Here is a 24,108-nt window from a genome sequence, read left to right on the forward strand (position 1 = left end):
GTACCATGTAACCCATTTCCAAGAACCTAGGGGTGGAAACAGTTTTGCCCATTCTAAACAGAAAACCTTAAGCTACAATTGGGCTCGTGCTTGTTTGTGTCAGATCTGGTCCTGAGGTTTTCTAAATGCTGGGTACTTGTTGGCCTCTGCTTCAGCAGAGGATGTTGAGGGCAGTTTCCTGAAATTAGAAAGATGTTTGTTCGGTTACTGTAAAGCTGATTAAAGCCTAGAAACAGGAGCTTCTCATGCAGTGCTCTAAACATCAAGCTGTTAGGCAAGTTTGGAGGCCACTGTAGTAATGATGATTAATTTGTCTTCTGTAAACACACAGTTAACACGGATTAGCAAACCTCCTGGAGAGGTTGAATGCTGTATGTCAAGGGAGGAAGGCCATGCCTAAGTTAATCATACTGGACTTTTCTGAAGGTCTTCAAAGACATCTAACTCTCTCATTGATTGCATTTAAAATGTAGTTGCATTTGGCATTTACTTGATTACAAACAGAACTTCCTCATTTTTTTCTCCTTGGAATACTCAGTTTCCTGGATTGCTGGGGTTGCTAACCATCATGAAAGTGTCACTCATTTTTCTTTTGATGATGTAGCAAATGTGGAATACTTTTGGTGTAATAGAAGTTCAAAAGCCAATGAGCAACTATCGATTCTGTTTATGGCAAAGGCTGCTTGATAGATTAAGGAGCACTATACAGTTTAGAAGCTTATGTAATATTATATAAAATATATACACTCATATAGTATTTATTAAAAATACTTGACATGCCATCAGTTAAACTTTAGGACCTGTAGTAAGTGTATTGTTCTTGGCGATAAGAACACTTTTTTCCTCTTCCTTTGTCAAGGATTAGGAAAAAAACAAAACTAGTATTTACTACTAATACAGGATTAAAAAGTGAGTTGAATCTAACATGATGGAAGGAAAAATATTTCAAATAATCTTAAAGGCAGACAAACAAACAAGCAAAAACTTGCAGTCAGTATACCCTTGACGGAGATACCAATCTCTGCACCCAGGGGATAGTTCTAGAAACGTCCTATTTATTATGAGAGGCAGCAAACAGATGCACCAGTTTGCGCAGCAATTCACGCAGAAAGGCGCAAAGGGGTCCTCCTCTCCAGTCATAGTATTGTACACTTCCTCAATATGATTATGACATGCTGCAGAGTGCATTCTCCAGCAGCCTTTGGAGTTTTTGCACCTGCCACATTGGAGGCTTCCACCCAGACAGACCTTTGACAGCGGATGCAGCTCTGCAGGTCTCGGGCTGCAGAGAGTGCCTGGGGTCTCTCCGTGAGGCTGGGGCTGCCAGTCATCTTTTCCACAGAAGATGTACTGTGGTTGACGAGTTGTGTCGCCAGGTAAAGGAGTTATGGGAGGAAGTAAACAGGCTACACAGCATCCAAGAAGATGAGTGAGAGACAGATAAAATACTCTGAGACCCTACAGCTTCAAGAGTCTCCCTCCCCCCCCCCCGCCCCAGCAGTGAAGATCACAGAATCACAGAATGGCTGAGGTTGGAAGGGACCTCTGGAGATCATCTAGTCCAACCCCCCTGCTCAAGCAGGGTCACCTACAGCACATTGCACAGGATCGCATCCAGGTGTGTTTTGAATATCTCCAGAGAAGGAGACTCCACCACCTCTCTGGGCAACCTGTTCCAGTGCTCTGTAACCCTCACAGTGAAAAAGTTTTTCCTCATGTTCAGATGGAACTGTCTGTGTTTCAGTTTGTGCCCGTTGCCTCACGTCCTGTTGCTGGGCACCACTGAAAAGAGTCTGGTCCCATCCTCTCGACACCCTCCCTTCAGATACTTGTACACGTTGATAAGATCTCCTCTCAGCCTTCTCTTCTCCAAGCTAAACAGGCCCAGCTCTCTCAGCCTTTCCTCATAAGAGAGATGCTCCAGTCCCCTAATCATCTTTGTGGCCCTTCGCTGGACTTGCTCCAGTAGTGCCACATCCCTCTTGTACTGGGGAGCCCAGAACTGGACGCAGTACTCCAGATGTGGCCTCACCAGGGCTGAGTAGAGGGGGAGAATCACCTCCCTCGATCTGCTGGCAACACTTTTCCTAATGTACACCAGACTAGAGTCTCTTTCTGCAGCTTAGCACCATGAGCTCCTCACAGAAAGCAATTATTCATCAGTCACAAAAAGGAGAGGAAGGTAGACATTAATATCTTAAAATGTGTGCACTTGGTTAGAGCTACTTTTCATCTAGTTCTTTTCAGGCAAAATAGTTTTAGTGGATCACTGTTTGACGATTTGAAGCTGAAGTATTTCACAATCCCAATGAGTTCTGATGTTGAAATACTAGTGTCTTCCTCCTTTCCACCTGCTCCTCTCTCATAGTGCTTTTTGAGTTGTATGATATATTTGATATCACACAAGGTTTTCAAATTTAGGAAAAGCAAAGGATCCAGTGAGACACCTGGCTAAGCAAAGAAAATATGAAATTAATGATTTCACTCCCACAAATACTCTGTGTTTTATCTTAGTTGATCTGTCCTCATTCAACTCTTGACCTGGTCATACACTGACAAGCAGTTTCATGTTTGAATATGGGCTTTGAACTGACTTCCATTGCCCTACTAAAAGTATGATAGCCGATAGTGTCCATACTGAATGCGACAATGACAGTCTAGCAATTACTCATGCACAAAACCAATTAGACTAGGTGAGAAATTCTCCAATACTTTCCCTAGATCTTGTGAGGGAGGGAAAGAACATAGCTGTGCAAAATGGGCTCAGTTGCCAGGACCTGCAGCTGTGTCAACATCACGTCTTAACTGCCAAATTTCTCTGACTGCGGAGCAACTCTTATTCCATCTGGGAACAAAGAGATTTTCCACAAAACGTTGTCTTCATTTTAATAAATGAGAGAGATTAGAATCTGTCTTAATGGTCTAGTGGGCTTAAAAAGACTCTTTATGGCCAAATTATGATCCTCTTTGGAAGTCTGTTGGGGCCAATGCAGATGTGTTGCACACACAAATGAAATGATACTTCAGAGCAGTGAAGCATCTGGAGAAGACACCTCTCATATTGCACTCACACAAGTTGATTTTTCTTATCTGTTCCTTGTTTTCTACCTTCCCTATGTATCTCATGGGTAGATATAGTTAAGTAAAGTTAAATAACATTCAGTAGAGAAACATCTTTTACTAAAGCTTTTGCCAGATCACTTACTAACAGAATTAGATGGACTTCTTCAGCAAACTTCATGTAGTTACTGTGATGGATGAATCAGTAGGGAATTAGGTTAAATGCTCAGTATTGTGAGTCAGTAGCCTTAAACCTTAATGACCTAATCATCTAGATTTCTGTCCATATAACTTCCACTCCTGCAGTGTTTAGCAATTGCTGTCAGATAATCAGGGACACCAGGCAGTTAGTGAATGTAATGATTCAGACATAACTTTAGACAAGTCTTTATTGTGTTTCCTTTATTACTTTTTCAAAGAAGTCAAAAACTTCCTTTGCTGAACCTTCTTGTCAGAAAGTGCCCTAGTATCATGTGTATTTTTCTTGAGCTGTAAATTATATTGCTAGCTGGGAGCATTCATATTCCATGAGTCAAAGATCAGTCTGTTCTGTTGTCCATCCTGTATTGTTGTCCCAGTCTTTAGAAAATTGCAAATAGAAAGCTTCAAGTACCTCATATTTTTATCAGAATACCTCAGTAGAAGAATATTACTGGCAGTTTATTGATTGTTAACATCCTTTAATGATAGCAGAACTTGTGGCAAGGAGTCTTGGAACCAACTTTATAGGATGGTGCCTTCCCTGAATAAAGATATGAAAGAACATACATAAATGAGGCTGCTCACTTGCTTAAAATTTAGGTAGTGTGAATTTTGTACCTTAAAGTTATGGGAACTTTGTACTTTAAGCTTTGCTTCTGCAAAGACTTTTGCAGAACTTTATGGACTTTGTGCAGCCTTACTGATTTCACAAATGAAACTGGTATGTATATGTGTGTGTCTTCCCACAAAAGTTAACAGACTTACATTTGTGAGAACTTTATGTGAGAACCAAGGTTTTTGTTTGTTTGTTTTTCTTTCTTGGTTACTACAGCAATGTGGCCATATCTTTTTTTTACATATATATAAATCAGAAGTTCCTAAATTTAATTTGTTCAGTTGTCAGTTTCTCAAAGAAAGAGATTTGTGTAATACCATAATGGGATCAGTAGAAGCAACTTCTCTCCTTTTGTCTATTACACCTATGCAAGGGAGGAGACGCACTCCAACTTTTCTTGTGTGAATGCAGTGTCAACTCTTAGATTGCTAAAAGGAAAGTCCATTTATTGCCTCTTTTCTTTAGAGAAAAGGTGGCAACCCCCAAAACACCACACTGACGTAGCTTGCATGCCTCTAGTGCTATCCGGTGTTGGAGACCCCTGACACAGATGATTAATTTTCAGGCTTTTTAATGAACTATTCACACTATAGTGAGAGCAGCCACGTATCACATTGCATATAGAGCACTGGATACCATGGTAAGAGGGGTCTGAGTACTGCATTATACTACAAGATGTATCCTCTATTCATCATGTTTGGATATGGGTCTCAGTATCACACTCAAACTACTTTCTAGTGCTTTAGAAGTTACCTATATTCAGCAAATCACAGTGTGAGACCCACTGATGTAGACACTGGAATTGATTGTATATTTTTCTATGTAAAAACTCTTGGTTTTTTTTTAATCTTTTAAGAAAAACACTTCAAAGAATTTTTTTCCTGTGTTTTTCATTGGCATTTAATATCAGCTTATAATGGATATTCATATTTTTCATTTGACAAATTGTTTTTGTGAATGGAAAGGGAATGGTGTGGGAAAAATACTAAAAATGGATTCATCCTGAAGACTGTGACAAGGAAATAATTAAAAAATTGTGGTATGAACATTTTCAAGGATAGAAAAATTAGATAAATTCAACAAAAAATAAGATTTTCTGTCTGTTTAGAAAAAAAATCCTATCTTTCGTGAATTATTTATGGCAAAGACACAAGCAGTGGTACTGAATTTTATATATATATAATTTCACTATAATATAAGTATACCTATAATATAAGTATAATTTGAAAACAATTCTTTCTTTAATTTAGAAAGCATACAACTGTATTGGATCAAAATACCTGATAACAAAGAATCAGCTTTGCTCAACAATAACTTCCCCCCAAAATCCCTCAGAATAAATGTTATTGATTTGACTATCACTCATAGTACTCTGATGTTAATTTTTAGTAAAATATTACTTAATATTAAAACACCTAAATCAATAAGTCAGAAATTTGGCTTTAACAATGGACTATATTTCCTCTGTTCCATACAGCAAGGGATTGGTAATGAAGCACACAGTGTTTCACAGATAAATACATACTTCACAGGATAGTGTGTTAGTGCATATGGAAGAGATAAAAGATTCTGGAAAAAGTTCAAAGGAAATATCCTAGTAGCTATGGAAACCAAAGACCTTCTACCCTATATTGGTGGAAAAAAAAAATAGATTAAATGAACATCTTCCATTAAGTACACATTTGGCAAAGACAGATTTGTCCTCTAGGCTTGATGAGGCTTTGAAAGAGATAATGGTGAGATATCTCCATAAAACTGCAAATGTTTTTCTTATGATCTGCGGATGGACTTGAAATAAGAGCACCTTTACAGCATGATTCATTCTCATATGATTGAAATCAAGCTCCATTTCAGAAGTATTCTTCCTTACAGTAACACTTGGCTGGAGTTCCATTTTTTTGTGCCAAATATGGGAATCAGCTATTTCAATTTGGTATGGCTCAGACTCTGGACTTTTTTAAAACAACTTCACAAGCTTAGTATTGCAGGAATTCCAACTTTAAGAGTCAACAAATGAGAAACCCGAGCTTCTGTATTTCAGTACTTAAATAAACATTTGGATAATATTTTATTACATTAATCATAATGAAATCAGTTATATAAAGAAAACAATATATGAAAAGGTTACAAAAAGACTGGAGTCATACAGGGTGAATTTGTACAAGAGCTATGGCCCGTGTAAAGTCCTTTGAGCATTTCGTCACTGTAGTAGAGGTGGGCATCAAGAACATAGGTGTAACAATTATAAATGACAATATTCTGCATCCTGCACTACTCTGAAAGCTCTTTTTTTTAATTATTAAGGAGGAAAATACATAGTCTGTTTTCATTTTTGGTACTTCCCCCCCCCCCCAAAAAAAAAAAAAAAAAGTGTAGGGGAAATAACCTAGCCCATTAGATTTGAGCTAAACCAATATCAGAGTTAGGCGACTGATAAATCTTACTCATCCAAGATTTCCTGGAAAGTGGTAGGTATTTCTTGGCTCTAGGTTGTTAATTCTCTGAAGACAGTTCTTGAGACGTATCTGTAATCTGTATATGATTTCTGTTTTAACACTTCCTGTGAAACAAGAGCTTTCTATTTCCTAAAGGTCTCATTTGCTCATTCATGATTTTTTCCCTTAAACTTAGCATTTCATTTCTCTGCATTTTCATAAGGCTATCCATAGAGGTTATGTCTTGTATATTATAAGGTGGATAAGAGGTTATGTCTTGTATATTATAAGGTGGATAACTTGCTTTTGCATATAAATTGCTTGAAGTGTTGAGTAGTACTTCTGCACTGTATTAATAGTGTTACATAAAAAGTCTAGTGGAATTAACGTGACGTGGAAGTTATTTCTGTAGATATATCTATAATGTATTTTTTAAAATGACAGTAACATTTTTAAAGCTTGAAGATATTGCTCCAAATTTTGAAAATCTCTCTCTCTCTCTCCTTTTTTTTTTTTTTTTAAGCTAACAGGCTGCCAAGTACTATGTTCACAAATAAACATTTTCCTATAGGCAAAATTTTATGTGCAAGTTTTAGAGATATTTTTGCATTTCTTCCATTTCTTTAGGATTCATAGAAGGCCCATAAGGCCTCAAAGCTCTGTGAAGATTTCTGCAGCCAAATGACTGCAGATTATGTTCTTATGCCATGTAAAAGGCCTCATCTCTGAGTCATCAGGAGAATTTTGTAAAATAGATCTAAAGCCACACTAGTGTTCTTGAATTCTGTATTATGAGTTTATAACATGCAAGCCACAATCTCACCCAGAATGAATAGTTTACTACAGGAAATAAATAACAGTAGGTTTCACTTATCTTTCTTTGTGGGAAATATTTTATTTTAGCTAATAAGGGAATTCTTGCCACAGGAAGTACCTTAAAACATTTTCCTCAGTTAGGGAAACAACTAGCAGGCTTGGTTACCAATGTCTTTTCTGTATATCAGCAGCAGAATTGGGACCGAACTTAGGGCTAAATTGCTACACTCAAAAGTAGAATCAAAGGTAATACAGCATTTTGTTTTCTTCAGATATACTTTATTATATAAATGCTTAACATGTCTCCAAAAAATAATAAAACAACAACAAAAAAATACCACCAAACCTTTCCAATTTATTTCTGGACTTATCTCTGTCCTTAGCTTGCCCTAAGTAAAATGAGAATTGTTATGATTACCAGTCTTCTGCAAAGACTTGGCAATTGATAACTCAGCAGAAATAATGAATAGCTTTTTCCAAATTGGCTTGGTGGCCCTAGGCAGAGATAAAGCTCTAAGATCATCCCATTCTCCTTTTCTAGTACATAATTATTATTTCTGCTACAGTAGCACCTTGGAGCCATAATCAAGACCAAGATTCCTTGGTGCTATGGAATATGCAAGTACAGAACAAAAAGAAGTTTCTGTTTCACAGCACTGACACTTAAAGTGTGAAAAATAAACATGAGATGGGTGGAGACTGAAGCAGGAACAGAAAGAAAAGTGAAGTCATATCAGCCATGAAAATCAAAGGTATCTCTGCGAGCACGGTCAGCTGAAGGGTAATTTTTGTAGGCTGGCTTGCAGGAGAAGAAAGAAGTAACTTTGCCACCCTTGCCAGGGGTTCCTCTCCGGAGCAAGAGGTGGCAGGGTGCTGGGGCTGTGACTTCACCTGCAGCTCCCCAGCAGAGCACAGCACTCGCAGTTATTCTCAGTTCCTCAGCCACGCTGCTTCACTGGTCGGCTTCCTTAGCAGAGGGTACACAAAAAGCAGAGTTAGTTGGAATGTATTTCCGGCACTGCAGGGTTTGAAGAAAGAAATCTCTCCGTTTACAATTCAGTTTTCTTTTTAAAAATGAGTTTACTACACTGTCTTGAGGCAACTTAATATCATTGCACAAAAGTGGTATTGGTTCTGTTACATACACACTGTTACCTAAAGATATAAGCAAAGCCAATTACCAACGTGAAATTTTGCTTTCTTACCTATACTCTTGTTCTTGTAAGTATATTTTTGCATTATAATCCTGAGAGCTTGTAAAGCTAAGACTGTTCTTTGCATAACGCTAACACTATGACAATGCATCTTGTGAGGTCTTAAAGACAAGCGTACTGAGGAGGGTGAGAAGGATTTTTAATAGTGCTGCTGTGCCTTCGGAGAATACACAGAGTCTTCCCATTCATACTGGCACTGGCTGCTGCCATTAATCTTTAAATTAAATTGAGTAATCACAATTTTCCAATAGTAATGAACTGGGACAGGCAGCTAACCTGTCTTCAATATCAAAAGGGAGGATAAAAATAGTTCATTCTTTTTCCAAAGTTACTCCATACCCTTTACTTCATCTGAAAGCTTCTTTTTTTCCAATGATATCCTTAAAGTCAATTGAGTTATTTGTATATGAAGAAATTGTCAAGGAAAAACAGGCTGAATCTTTCCAATTCTTTTTGTTAATGAGAAGTAACAGTCATATTCTACTATTTATTTTAAATTATATTCTAAGTCATATTATGTAAAAATTGAACTATAAAGCCTAGTAATCCAGCTGTAAAATGCAGCACTTTTCTGCACTGTGTTACTTCACTAGTGTCTTGTCTTTATGCTGTTCTGCAATCTATTAATGATAATAATATCTGGCTCCTAAGCAGGATGTGCTCCTACTCCCTTTAAAATCAGTGTAAAGTTATAAGAAAATCTAGTGGCCTTCCAACATATCCACTAACTATGCTGTTCCAAATTAAATTTATTTTTATATCACAATGAGAGGGTTCCACTGGTAGGTTAAATATATACTGTAAGATGCCAGCACAATGAATTACTTATATGATACTTACTGCTTCTCCCTTAAGCCTTAATTTTCTCTAAGAGGTTTCCAAGAAAGCTAGGAAAGCAAGGTTTCTATACAGAAGTACTCTAAGGTAGGTGCAAAACTGATGGGATAACTGTACCAAGACAGTAGTTGTCAGCTGCTAACTATCACAGTGGAAGGATGTATTAATGGAAGACTTTCATTAGTCTGCTATGGTTCTCATACTGTTTTATAGTCAAAAGTGACCTGAACAATAGAATAAAGAATGTGTTTATTAATTTTTTTAACAGTTTCAAGTGAAGAGTATGGAGGAATATAGGTTGAGGAATTGCTGCTAAGTAGTACTAGTTCCTTAGAAAAGGATCTGTATTATAGTGATTTACAAAGTGAATGTGAACCAACAGCATCGGTTATTTTTGAAATAAAGATTTTAGGATGTGGAAAAAGGAACATCATTTGTAAGGCATTCAGTATACCACTTCTATTTTGCTTAGTAGTACAATGTTAATATCAGCTGGAATAGTCTGTCCTTTTTTGGATATCATAAAGAAGGAATGCAATTGGGGGGAATATGGAGGCAAGCAATGAAACTTATCACAGATTTTGAAAGCATGGCCTATCAGGAAACACTGAAAAAAGTACTTGTTGAGTTTAGATGATAGAAAACTATACGGTGGCAGAGTCTTCTGATATCTAAATGGCATCTACAAATAGGAAGGGAACACAACCTTTTCCCTGCCCATTGTGGATATGATGAGGAATAGTAATAGTATGTAGCACAAAAAGTCAGATTTAAACAGTTTATCCAAACATCAAATGTAACAGTAAGGACAGTGAAGAACTAGATCCAAATGCTTAAGGCGGCTATTGTTCTTCAACTTCCATCCATAATTCAAGCAAACTGGAAAAACATATCAGGAATGGTTTAGATATAATTAATTCTGCCATAGAGCAAGAGTTTGGACTAGATAAGCTTATAGGCTCCCTTTCAGCATTATTTTTTGTATTTCATTAAAAATTCAGGAGAGTTTTTAGCAAAATTTCCAAAATTACTAAGATAAGACTAGCCAAAAGTGATAGGTAAAATGAGGAGCAGGTGAGATGTATAATTTTTTTCCTAAACATCAAATATAGTTTGAGGGAAATCTGTTTAATTGTACAATAATTAGGAAAACTGATATAATTAAGAAATTTTAGTGTCATGGGAGAAAAAAATACATATATATGGTATATACATATATTATATATATGTGTGTGTGTGTATATTTATATCCGTAACTGTTGCTGTGCAGATAGAATATGTTTGCATTGTGTGAAAAGGCTAACTGTAATTTCTCCCTTTGGCAAAGACACAATGTGACTTTTAACAGTTTGATGTTTCTAACCACATCATGATTGCAACTATAACCAACATACTGCATCACCACCTCCCAAAGTCTCACAGGTTTGCTGTGGCATACTACAGCAGTTGTTCCAGCCTATTTCAGCTCGAATTGTAACCCTTGAAAGTATATGGAATAGATCCAAGAAATAAAACTTCAAATTTTAAGAAATGGAATAAAACAAGAAGACAATTTATGCACAATAAATTTAGGGAGCAGTGAGTTGGCATGAATTTACAGAAGATTACAGTGTTAACTTAGGAAGTCAGTAGAGAATAGCTAATGCATGTTAAATATGGGACATCTTAGTCCACTTTTAAAATTTTTACAGTATCATTAGGATTGTCATTGTGCATGATGGGCATAATGCGAGGGTTAGGTTAGTCTATGTTACTGTATAATCCTTTAAGGACAAGAAAAATGCTTAAAACTGGGAAATAACTAGCAGAAGGGAGAAAAATATATAATTAGATCAAATGTGCTAGTGAAAAATTTCAAAAAATGTGATGAATAGAATTATATTACAATGTCCATTTAAGTCACCTCTCCTCAAAACTTAAGACTCTGACAAAAACAGTCTGTGGGTACTTACCACCCATAAGTGAAATCTGTTCCTGAAGACATGGCTTGCTAATACATTGCCATATTTCACCCTTTCTGCCTCTACTGACGACCCACAGATGTGTCACTGAGTTTAATGATGTTTTCTTAAAATAGAAAAAAAAAATCTCTTTTAATGAAATACTTGAATAAAACAAATTCAACTGCAAAACAATGTCTGTCCTGAATGCTATATCTTCACATGCACCACTGAAAGAATTGTAAATCATAATCACTTCTTATGGTGGTGTCTCAGGAATGGAAACAGCACTTTGTTAGAGACAGTAAGAGAACAAGGGGCTAATAGCTTTCCACATAGGAATTTCATTGATTTATTTCCCTTTCCCCCTTTTCCTATTCCCTTTTTCTTTTGTAATGCACAAGAAACTACATATCTTGTTTTTTAGATTTTAGAATTTGATTATGTTTAGAAACACACTCATTTTACTTATCAATAGAAGTTGGTAAGAAATCCAATGAGAAAAAAAACATGAAATGTTTAAAAGAACATTATGGTTATCTAATCTGTTCTTCATTATGAAACACTCACACATACACACAAAATCAAAAAAAAAAAAAAAAAAAAAAAAAAACTATAGCTTTAACCAGTAACTTCTGGCATGTGTCCAGAACTTCTGACTAAGTGAAAAGATAATTTCCTAAAAATTCAAACTCCAACTAAAGATTTCAAGTGATGGTGAATACAAAAAAACTTGCAGAGGATGGAAGTATGAAACTATGACATTGGCATACTGGCAATGGAATTCCTTCCTTCCTGTTTAATAAGTGTGCTCAGTAGGATCAAAAGGGCTACTGTTTTTCACAAATCAGCATGAGGCTGGGTTATGAAGAGTCAGGAGAGGCAGATAATCCCAGTTTTTATTCAAGAAGTGTCTCAAGAAATCCAGCCTAGATCTAACTGAAGATGTGTGAGGGTGGCTGGGGAGGAGAGCTAAGGAGTGAATATGATGTGGAAACAGTACTACAATCAGTTTTATCAATATTATTTCCGGGAGAGTTGCATATGTTTTGAACAGTGTAACTGAGAAATCTTGAGGAGTAAGAACTTACTTTCCAGAAAATACCAACTCGGTTTATTATAACAGATGGAGATTTGTACCTATGTTTGTAGAACAAAGAGCCAATTTATGAGCAAATCTTTTACCAGCAGAGTGAGCAGTTTAACTGTTTCAACCTGTGCATGCTCCAGAAATACAAAACAGTGATGGGGAACATTGTAATTCAGGACCCTATTCCATTTAAGGGCATGCAAGAACTGGGAATCCCTAAGGTACAATGCAGCAATTTGTGTTTTAGATAGCAGTCCGAGGACAAATCATGCTAACCTTTCTGAACCAAAATGGACCAAATTTAATGTTTTCTGAAAGTAAAAGACTAAACCCTTAAGGCTGCTCTTTGGTTGCCTTCTTGAACAACAGAAACATCTGGACTTTACTTGTCTGGAACATTAGAAAAAAATGCTGGATGAAAGAGAAAATCAGAGACCAGAAGTTCCAGGCATGTAGCCAATTTTGTATTATAGTCAAAGATTGTGTAGCTGATTCAAATATTGGTGTGCCTCCAAGAGATTTTTCTGTACAGAGACACTTGGGAAATTAGAAGGAATTAACTCAAGGTGTGAAATTAGACTGCATTAGATTCTGCATGGATGTTCTCCTTGAGAAGAGTGGCCTTGAGTTACTTTAGTCAAATCAGCCTTCATATGAAACAAACAGCAGCCCAAGAGTTGGATGATGCAGTTCAGTTCACACCTTCAGTTAATTCATTTTATCTTCCCTAAGTGTCCTTTTGCAGACAGACCCGAATTCTTCGTCAGTGATATCATAATGTCATGTAAGAGGGCAAAAAGGAAAAGGCAGCAAAACCAGCTGAAACAGTCGAGGTTCAAAGTTTAGTAGGGAGCAATCTGAAGCTGCTAAAGGTGTGGAGGATTTGTCAGTATAAGTGGGTAGTTTTCCCTACTCTACTCCAACAAAATTCACATAATTACTAGGTGTACAAGAATTTATTGCTTCTCAGGGGTTTTGTGTTCTTTACTAAAGAAACTAAAAAGGAATATTGCGAAATACATCCTTAGTCACCTCTGGAGGGTTGGGGTGCACCTGAGTCCTGTGATGCTGGACTCACATCATCAAGTGTCTCTAAACAGCCACTTCCATACGTATATTTGCAAGTGTCAGGTTATCCCATCTGTAGCAGTCAGTTCACAGAGCTCTATTTAATTCCAAATAAGTGGCTATGGTCACTTTCTCATTAAGTATCAAAATGTAATACATGATCAAGGAATGTTTTTGTTTTAAGGAAATGTGTACATTTTACTGTCTAATCTCCTTTAGCTCTGTTCCAAACCAGCACCAACGTGGTGTTTTAAATAGTTACTATGATGGCAGTGATTCTAAACTATCATTTTTAAGAAGAGATAAGAGAAACCATTTCCAGCTGTAGTCTTATAAATATGTTTCCTTTTTTTGCTTCTTCTTTAATATGGGGTAGCATGTTCTTGAAGATACAAACTATTCAGGCAATATCTATCAGGTACGTTTTCTTCATTTGTTGTCTAAGACCATTGATCTACTGAGTTGTTAGCTGATCCTAACAGCTGGGTGAGGATCAACTTAAACACTCTGGACTTATGATGAATTCACCTATTAGGAATAGTTACAGAAAGCAAGTGCACTGTCAGACAGACATATAGGAAATGCCTCAGAAAGTGAAAGGAACTGGAGTAGTTTTCTGAATATCTTTTCTGTAACCCTTTCCTAAGGGAATTTCAAGTCTGCTAAACAGAGGTTTTACTCTGGAAATTAGTACGATTAGAAAATAAATGCTGAAGTCAGTCTTGTCTCTAGCAAAGATATACACAAGAGATCTAAAAGTAATCAACAAGCAAAGCATCTTTAAAGATAAATAATACCTATAAATAATCTCATGTCTTGGTTTCAAGAGACTTTCATATTAAGTTTAGGAGGACTCACTTTTTCTTTTTAGTGATAGAGAATAAAATGGTATTTTTTTATTAATGGACAGAAAAGAAGGAAAACTTTCTAAGTAAACTGACATGACCCGTGTTGCTAAAAGCCTATTAATTAATTTTTTGAAGTTGCATTCTAAATAAGGATCACATGATGTTTCACAAACGTGTAACCAGTATATTCATAGAGGCAAGAGATGAGTTAATGGTCAGTAGCCCAAAGCTAGACATCTGATTGAAACAGTTTCTCTTCATCAAATTTCTTCTTCAGGAGGGAGACTCAGAGGACCTTTACAAATCCTGTCCCAGTTTAATGAATAGATATTGTTGCTGAGCAACATTATACTTTAACTTCTACTTTGAGAGATGGTTCCTCTTTTTCCAGGTTTCCTGATTCTTTCATGGCAGAGGAGAACCCTTATCTCTCCTGGCTGATGTAGCAGCAGCAGAGAGAAGAGCCATTCTCTAGTGTTGGTTTCCCTGTCCTCTTGCTGGGTACAGCTGTGACCCCATCACCCTGCCACAGCATTTCTCGGCACAGTTATGAGGGAAGTACCTATAGACTGGGCATAGGCTGCTGACATAGAAGGGAGTGCTAAGAGGCAGTGCCATGACCTTCAGTCCACTTCACGGAGTAATAATAGACTGCTTCTTGCCAGAGGCAGAATACCGTTGGGAAGGCCATGACCGAGCCTGAACAGGCCAAGAAAATGAACTTATAGAAGTATTTATTGTGAATATATTTTATTATTTTCCCTGGCTTTCCCTTACTTTTTATTGTTTTCTTAAGGAGCTTTTGCACTGTACTCTAAGATCACATGGTTTATACATTGATGCTTTTCTTTTACTATAAGCTTCAGTCTATCATATTTTCTCCTAGAAGTAGTGAATTTTTAGTGAGTCACTTTTATACACATACAAAATAGTTCAGGGTAGGAATTGAACATAAAAAAGTGTGAATTTCTTTTAAAATGTATATAACCAATAATTCTCTAAAGAACACTAAGCTCTCAGTACAGCCATCACCACAGAAAACTTATTGTTGGGGTCCCTTAGAAACAGATATTTAAAACTGCTGTTTTGAAAAATCACTTCCTGTCTTTACTCTATATTCCAGCTTCTGTATTTCTAAGTTTCCCTGGATGTATGGATATATTCAAGCTCTAATAAAGTCACATATAAGGGTAGTTCAGCAGCTTCTGTTTTTTTTCACCTGGGTATAGGGCAATGGCAGAGCACCCTTGGTTCTTATTAATCATACTTCTATAAACTCTGTGTATTGCCGTCTGCTTTTTCAGTCTTTAGTCATAGCAGAAAGGCATTGTACCACCTCTAACATTACTAAATGCAACATTACCAAATACACTAAAAAGTATAAAAAATAGAGAGGGCGAAAGAGGAAGGAGTGAGCACAACAAATTGAATACTTTCTCTCTAAATTCTGTCTTCATTTGTGCTGTTATAAACTGTTCAGAAAAACATCCATATTTTTTCTTGGCAGGAGGGTAATCCCTTGTTTGGCATATGGCCATATCCCACCAGTCACTAATCTGGTATTTCAGTTTAGTTTAGGTAGTTGGGGCATAATCATGCCATTTTCAGACAGGAGAACAGTTTCTAGAAAAACTGAAAAGAAGATCTGTACAAATAATGGAAGTTTTGGTTCAGTAGCTGTGCCAAAAATTTTGCAAGATGAAGGAAAATATTTTGGATGCTTTTGAAATGTTCTTTTTTAGCTTAAATGGGTAGATTGGATTTTATTTGGGGGATATTTTACCATCTTACTCCTTTAGAATTTAAGACCAATTTAGAAACAAAAGCATATTAAAGTTGAAATATTTCATTTTGAAAATGTCAAAGGAAACATCTTGATTATCCTGAACACTCAGGTATTTGCAATTTTTTTCTAGCTATGAATTAGTTGAAATTATACCCAAATTCATAAACTTTTATGTCCCTGACTTGTTCTCTAGGTTATGTTGGAGACTTACACGGTATTTCCCTCCATAACATTTTGAAAGATACTGTACCTAGATTTAGTGACCTAACATGTAATGTCTCATCTTATTGGAATGGGTGTATAAAGACATACCATTAATATTTCTGGCATTATCCCATTTTGCTCTATGTACTTTTTTACATTTAGACTGTAATTCTCTGTACTCACAAACAGTAAGTCAAACTATTTTTTCCAAGCATTTACCCACTGTGATTTTTATCTGTTGCTATCTCTTGCAGCTATGAAATCCCAATGAGTAAGTGCTAAATATTCAGTTTTAGAAGGAAAATATTTCCATTGAAGCAGATGCTGCTCAGATTCTTCAAGAGCCTAAAACATTGCCTGAAAGCGTTCTTGCTTCTCACAGTGTAAATAAAAGCTTCACAAAACAACCATTTTTTTAAAATGAATATGACCACCAGTATTATCTTCTGTGCAATATAGGAAAATAAAATTACCTTTTATTATGAAATGAGTATTCAGTGTTCACTGGAGATTTATTCCTTCAAATTAAATGTTCTGTTGCAATCATAACAATGGCTCCAGTGTTCATTAGCTTGTTTATGAGAACTCCTGAGTAATTGCTTCCATCACATCAACCTTCCTACTATGGCTTTAATATTTATTTAATGATTTTTATTTTACTTTTGTCAATGATTTCACAAGACTCGGAGGAAGTACATGACCCAACATAGCAAAACATTAAATGCAAGCTCAAATTATGAAGTAGAGGAGGCAAAACACACTATTATTTAGGGGAAAAAAAGGCTTTGAATTTGAAGGCATTAAGGAAATAGGATAATAAGTTTTGTCACTATTCACTTCAGTAGTTTTATTGCAGTTGTTCACTGCAATATTTTAGCTGGATCACACAACCTAAATTAATATTTTTCTCAAACCCTCAAAAAACACTAGTAGTAAACACATTAAAACAGCAGAAGCAACTCTCTTTTATAAACTGTTTACTACAGTGTCATCATTACAATCCAATGTTTAAGTTCAGACTCTTTCTTTCATTGAGGATACCTTGTTTAGTTTATGTGAGAAAGCTTTCAGGCCTTGAAAGGCAACAGTCTTGAACTATGAAGGAAAATAATTTTAAATTTACTGACACTTGCTGAATGTTATGGTTCCATTGCTATGTTCCAGATTGCCAAATAATAGCTTGTAGTGAGGCTTCAGGTTATCTAGAAAACCTATAGGTGTCCTTTTTTATTATTGTTATTTTCTCAAAGATGTCCAGCTACAAGGAATGATACTAAAAACAATTGTAAAAACAAAAGAGGAATTCCCTTCCTACACTGTCTAAGGGTCAGTACAGATGCATATTAATTGTAAAATAACAGTCTTAGTCCCTAGCCAAATGGGGCCTGATCCAAAGTCTGTTGACGTCAATGGGAACCTTTCCATTGCCTCCATTTTGGCTCAGGTCCTAAATTTCTGTGGCAAAATATAATGCTGTGAACAAAGCTGTCACAAAGAAATATATTGCAACTCTTCAAATCTCAAAACAGCAGAGAGTGCATACAGAATTTGCAGGAAGAATTGTATTGTTGTTGTTCCAAAACACCCAAGCAGTGAGAAATTCTCTTGCTTTTACTCTAAATTAGCTTTTTTTTTTCTAGAGAGAAAAACCACTATCCCAGTCACTTACATTCTGCATGGGGAAAACAAACTCACTTTAAAACTGTACTGTGATGCTACTTCTTATGCAACTCTAATGAGATTAAGAAGATTGACGGGTGGTGAAATACTCTTGTGCTTTTCGATGGTAAATTCAGTAAAAGAATTAAAGCCAAATGCTTCTCTTCTCAGTTGCCATAGAATCATTTCACAAAAGTGAAGTTCTTCCCTTGCTGTTTCTGAGTAAGATAGTAAAATGATTCATGCAGTCATAGAATTTAAGGATAGCACAGGTTATTAGAAGCTTGACTTTCTGGATGCTATAGAATTTTATATAGAAATTTCTGCCTACTACTTTGTTGTTCTTTGGAACCTTTAAATGAATCATCTGGATCTGTGTTCGTAGTAATGGGGTTCGGTGAGTTAGCTTGGTACATGCAATCTTACATGTCACTGCTGTTGCATAAGCAAGCATTAATCAGAATTGTTCTGTATTAAAAGAATACAAAACAGGAATACATTGAAAAGGTCATCCAAGATAATTACACCTCAGATAAAATATATAATGATACCTTGTTAGTGTTTTAACATGAAGCTTACAAAAATTGTAGCCTATTCAGCTGACTCTATTAGTGCACATGTATATTGTACATATCTGGCTTTCAGGAAAGACAGAAGGGACATTAAAACTTGGAAATGAAGAACTGTGGGATTAAAAAATATATATTTGTGGCATTTGTATCTATCACCTGATGTGTTGGTAGTTTTGACAGAACAGTACTAAAATATGATCTACCAACAGGTACAGTTTTTGTCTCATTTCTTCCTGCTTTGGAAGTCAGTGAGTAACTAAAATAAGATACCTACTGTTAAGCAGCTCGTCATCCTCCAGGCTGATAAAGAGCTATTTCAAGACCTTCAAGCATTGTTTTACCCAGAGGGATGATATTTAATATAGCTTAGAAAATTCGGGAGAGTAGCACTGAAAATGGACAATGGTATACAATGGATTTGTGGAAACAAAAGGTTATAGTTACTTCAAAAAAATCTGGACTCTCAGAGAGTTCTTCTGTGATTTTGGGAAGCTGACATAAAGCTCACTTCTTCTACAGATAGAGACAAATCGAGTGCAAGGGCAAAACACTGCACTTCATAACTCGAGATCATTCTATACACAGGATGTGAATCATGAGGAACTATATGAACCTGTTTCAATTAAAGTTCATTATTCTTCAGTCACCCTACAATGTAAGAAACTTTACTGTTTCTGAGCATGACTCACTTGTTTTCTGCACAAACACAAAACATATGCAAGGTTCAGGATCTTACTTGAAAGTTGCTTTGTTGATGGAGAGTGAATCATAAAATGATCAATAATGGCAAATAAGGAGACACAGTGCCCCCTCCAAGAAAAGGTAAAACATTATCCCATATGTTTCCTGTGAATATCACAAACTTTTTACTTTATTCTGTTTTAGGGAGATATCTTTTCATTCACGAGCTGTACAGGCTATATACAGCAGTGCTTGCTGTTATGATAACACCTCAGAAAGCAATTTTTTCCTTGCACGTCTAAGGCTGTCTGGTCCATTTTAGACTAGAAATAGCTCTACTGCAGCTGTTGAACATGACCAATTAATCTCCCACGCACTTCCTGCTCAGAAGTGCACACTCTTCTCTTTCACTGAAATTGTAGGCATCAGTGTGTTAGCAGCAGGCATATAATATTTCAAAGAGAGAAGCTATGGATAAAATGGGAAAGGGATTATGGATATGAAACTTTGCTTCAGTCAGATACCACAAAATGGTAATTCATGTATCTAGTTGCTAAAGGAAGCTGTGTAAAAACATTATTATTGTTTTCAGACAAGGCTCAGAGACACTTCAGAAAGGAATAATTGAAAACATGATTATGTTTTTCCAACAAGGCGCAGAGACACTTCAGCATTTGGGGTTTTAGAGTAGATATGCAGAGGTTTATTTTCAGAAATAATATCTGTAGGTGATTGTCCTCATTGTGTCACTATGAAATTTTAAGGGTCCAGTGTGTCGCAATTAAAAAAAAAAACCACACAAAAAACAAATATTTTCACCACCAACAGTATTTCTTTAGATATGAATGTTGATTCTCTTGCTTAAAAAAAAAAGAAGAAAAAAAAAAACTTGTTGAGAAGAATAATTATAGTTTTCAGGGAAGAAATTTTACTGCATCTGTTTATTGAAAAGACTATGCGAATAATTGATTTGTTTCATTTGTTCTCAATTTATGTGAGAAATCTCAGTTTTAAAACTAAGCTTTGAAACTAGTTTTTTTTCTAGGTTTTTTTTTCAAATATAAATGGAAAAGGGCTTTTTTAATGATAGCTTAATGTTACTGCAAACCTATAAGCTTTATGGATTCCCTTTTTCCCTGAGAGAAGTCCCATGCTGAGTTCACACTATTTCTAGCCAGTCCAAATCCATTGGCTCCAATTTGTTTAATTCTAATTTACATGGATGTAAGCAAGATTATAATTGTGTCCCAGACAAAATAGGACTACAGGTAAATCCAAAGCTTTTATTTTGAAAAGTAAACACTAACAATTCAGGGGATAGATATAGCAATTATAGATTCTGTAGATGTAGAGTAATGGTCTAGGTCTCTATAGATAATCGAACATGACAGTTCTTAATTTTCAAAGTAAAATATGCAGTATTGAAGATACAATATTTTGATATGCATTCCCTGGCCTCTGCAACTCAAACTACAAGAAAATCACAGTTGATTGTTTTAGGGCTTTTTGTTTTCAAGCTAGCTGCTAGAAAACAAAATCAACTCTTGATTACTCAGCTTGATGTTTTGTTTGCTTTTAATCTTTGAATGAACAGCAATATACATGCAAAGCAATGTGGGGAAATAACTTCAGTGGTTTATTCTGTGTTGTGAAATGTGGGATTAAAAAGAATTACAGAAAACATTTGCTTATTTTGTGGAAAGACATAGTGATTTTAAAATCAGAAGTCTTTTGGAGGTGATGGCAATATTGTATATGTAAGAGTTGCTTTTATTCCCAAATAGCTAATTATAAGAATATTATTCCCCTTATAATGAATATTATTCTTAATACCAACTCAATTTATAAACAGTAATATTAGTATTTGCTGGAGGTTCCTGATGGATAAGATTGGCAGGACCCTGAGCATTTTCTTTGTATGACTTAGGATGAACTGACATAGTAAAACTCAAGTAGCTTCTTTTTATTCTGGGAGACCCTAAACTGTCAGCTTTGTGATTTTTATTTGCAATCTGTCTAGTTGTCAGCACAGAAAATATGAGCCAATGTACTCTACAGCAGCTTGTGCATTTGCATCCACAACAAATAGCTCAGGTATCACGGCAGCTGCAATATGTGACTAGTATGTCTTGATGACATTTTGAGCATTCTACACAAAGTTCTTCTATCCTGGACACATTTGAAATCTCATCCAAAGCTCCTCAGCTTTCATTAAAAATACATTCTCAAGCCTTGCTTCAGAACTGAATTACTGATCAAATTCTGAAAGGATTGTATTTGAAGAGACTGTTTTTATTTCACTGAAGATTTTTAGGAAGGTTTGGGTTTGTCAGAGACTAAAGCAAAGTAATTCTCATGTAGGAACATTTTCTTTACTTCCCAGTGTGACTTTTAGTAATGAAATCTGAGATTCACCAGGAAATAGGAGCTTCATAGGAGCTATGATAGCTAAGATAACTAGATAAATTTTAAAAAAAACTTCAAGAGTTAGCATTTGAAGGAAAAAAATAAAAAATAAAATTCTGGGTCTTTATGAGCAGAAGGTAAACCTGAACCAAGACTAAATTTAAAATATTTTTGTGGTGCAAATCAATTGTTTCACACAGCATTTTAAACACTAGGAGATAGGCCATGGTAAAATTGAAAGGCTCAATATGTCCTGAGTCATCCAATCTTCCATCAGGAGCTTGAATTGATGAAAAGCAGTGAGATCTGAATCTTTGCTCTTCATAGTTCAGTATATTTCAGATATCTCAGATGCTCGTTTGTTACTGTCCATGGTGCTGTTTGATGGTTTCTGAAAATGTTATAAAAAGGGAACTCTGTAACTGCCGCTGTTGGAAACAGTCAATCTCATTTTTATTAATATATTATGACAATAATTTTCAAATATATAGCTTGTTCTTAGGACAATATTTCATTTTCTTACTCAATTCTTTTCATATCAAGAATACTAGACTTAGCATTAATTTCTTTATATTCAACACACTGACTCTATGAAAATTTCTACAATATTATTTAAGGCAACATTTTCAGATTGAATGCTTTTAAATGGAACTCCTAAATCTAAATGTATGACTCTTAGTAAATGTTCTGATATTTAGAAAACACATCACATCACTCATATACAAGAATGAGATGCTTGTATGTGTGCACTTTGAAAGAGAAGGCAACATGAAGGGAAACACAGGTAAGTGGGAGAGAGTTAAATAAACTAAGCCAAAAATTAAGGAGATGTGTGCAGGGGAAAGCAAAAAGAAGAGGGTAAAACAAAAGCAGAAAAGAACATCTAGAAAAGAACGTGCTAGTCACCATTCTAGTGTTGATAAAGCAGCCTCAAGATGAGAGCTCATGTTTGGAAAGGTCCAGGGTTGCCTGAGGGTGACTGTTATGTAGTGCCCCTGGAAATGCCTTCTTGCTGTGTATTTGCTGCCAACATGGCAGTTGCAGTACGTTTTTCTGAGTGTTTGAATTGCTTTAAACATTGTGAGGCATAGACCAAGCCTGACAGCTAACAGACTTTCCCACTCCCAATCAAATAATGAGACTTCAGTACAAGCTTGTGATGATCTGTGAGGCCTACAGGCAGGTTTAGTCATGTGTACATCTGCTAGGGACTACTCATACAAACATTTTTGCTTTCTAAAAGACATCATCATTTCACTCTTAGTTAGAATTCCTTGAGTTGGATTCCTGAGAAGTATCATTTTGATTTGATGTCTGACAGTTATTTCTATACCCTTTGTGATCCTCACTGTCTGCCTTATATCACAGAGCCCTGTCAGTAACAGCTTACTTTCTTTTCTGCACTAGTCCAGCTTTACAGCTTATGTCTTGTAGATGTAAATCTTCCTGGCATTATGTTCTATTTCAGTTTTTTTAGGAGCCAGCTTTTCGAAATTTGAAATATTGAGAGGTTTAAGGTTAGCTAGATGACACATTTGTAAGATCTACCTTTCCTTTGCAACAGCTCAATTTTTATTAGATTCCATGAAGAGCTTGCAGCCATTTGTGCCCAAAATAACATAGCTGCATAATACCTATAAAATCAAGAGATAAATGGAAATAGTTCTAAATATTGCAAATTTAATTCTGATATAAAATCAGTCTCTTTAAAATTCAATTATTTAAATTTTTGTAACCTTTCAAATGTGTACAAGGACATGTAGAACAATAGACTGTTCAAAAGCACATTATTTAAAAAATATATTTCAACCATTCCTTTCTGAAAATCAGAGCTAACTTAATCCCTGAAAATGAAACATATGATGAATTTAAGGTTATTTTTAAATATTTCTGCATATTATTGATTTGAGTATTTGTAAAATTGATATGAATATTGATATCTTCTATCTTGTGAGATCAGAATAGTTCAGAATTTGTGGATACTTCATGCTATATTGGACTGATTGCATTGTGACTCTGTACAATTATGACATGAACCAAACAGTGAAATGTGGTGTTAATAAAAAAGTGTTACTGTACTTTCCATTTTGTACTACAGTGTTCATTCTCAGAGATACTCATTACAGAGACTGTGTAAAGGCTTAATTTAATGTTCTAAAGTTCTTTATTTTGCTAAAACCTGCTAAATAAAAGTGAGTGTCTTTAGACTATTTTTTAAGGCTAGGTAGTCCCAGATGGAGAGTTCTGAGCTATGGCAGTTTCCTAGGTATCAAGGTCAAGGCCTGAAGCAGAAAACTAAAGCTGTTTATTAAGCATTTTAAATTTGTGTGAGACATTCAAAAGACAGACACATCTGTCATCAGAAAAGGAAGGGAGAAAAGAAACATTAATAGGGACTAGAAATTTGGCTGGTCTGTAATTTATGACTAATCCATGGAAACATAAGTTTTAAAAATAACTGTCAGAAACTTTAGTATACCAATGTGTTCAAATCTTAAATTATAACTGAAGCGGAGAAAAAGCTTAATGCGGTTTGAGTACAGGTTTCAATAGGAATGTTTTATCCCAATTCCAATTACAATTAAAATATTATCAGATTTGCACCAAGTTAGCTCTAGCATCTTTACAGGAAATATATGCAACATTTTTACTGTAAGTCACTTAGCAGCACTTCT

This window comes from Apteryx mantelli, chromosome 2 (assembly GCF_036417845.1).
Source record: "Apteryx mantelli isolate bAptMan1 chromosome 2, bAptMan1.hap1, whole genome shotgun sequence".
NCBI classification, from domain to species: Eukaryota; Metazoa; Chordata; class Aves; order Apterygiformes; family Apterygidae; genus Apteryx; species Apteryx mantelli.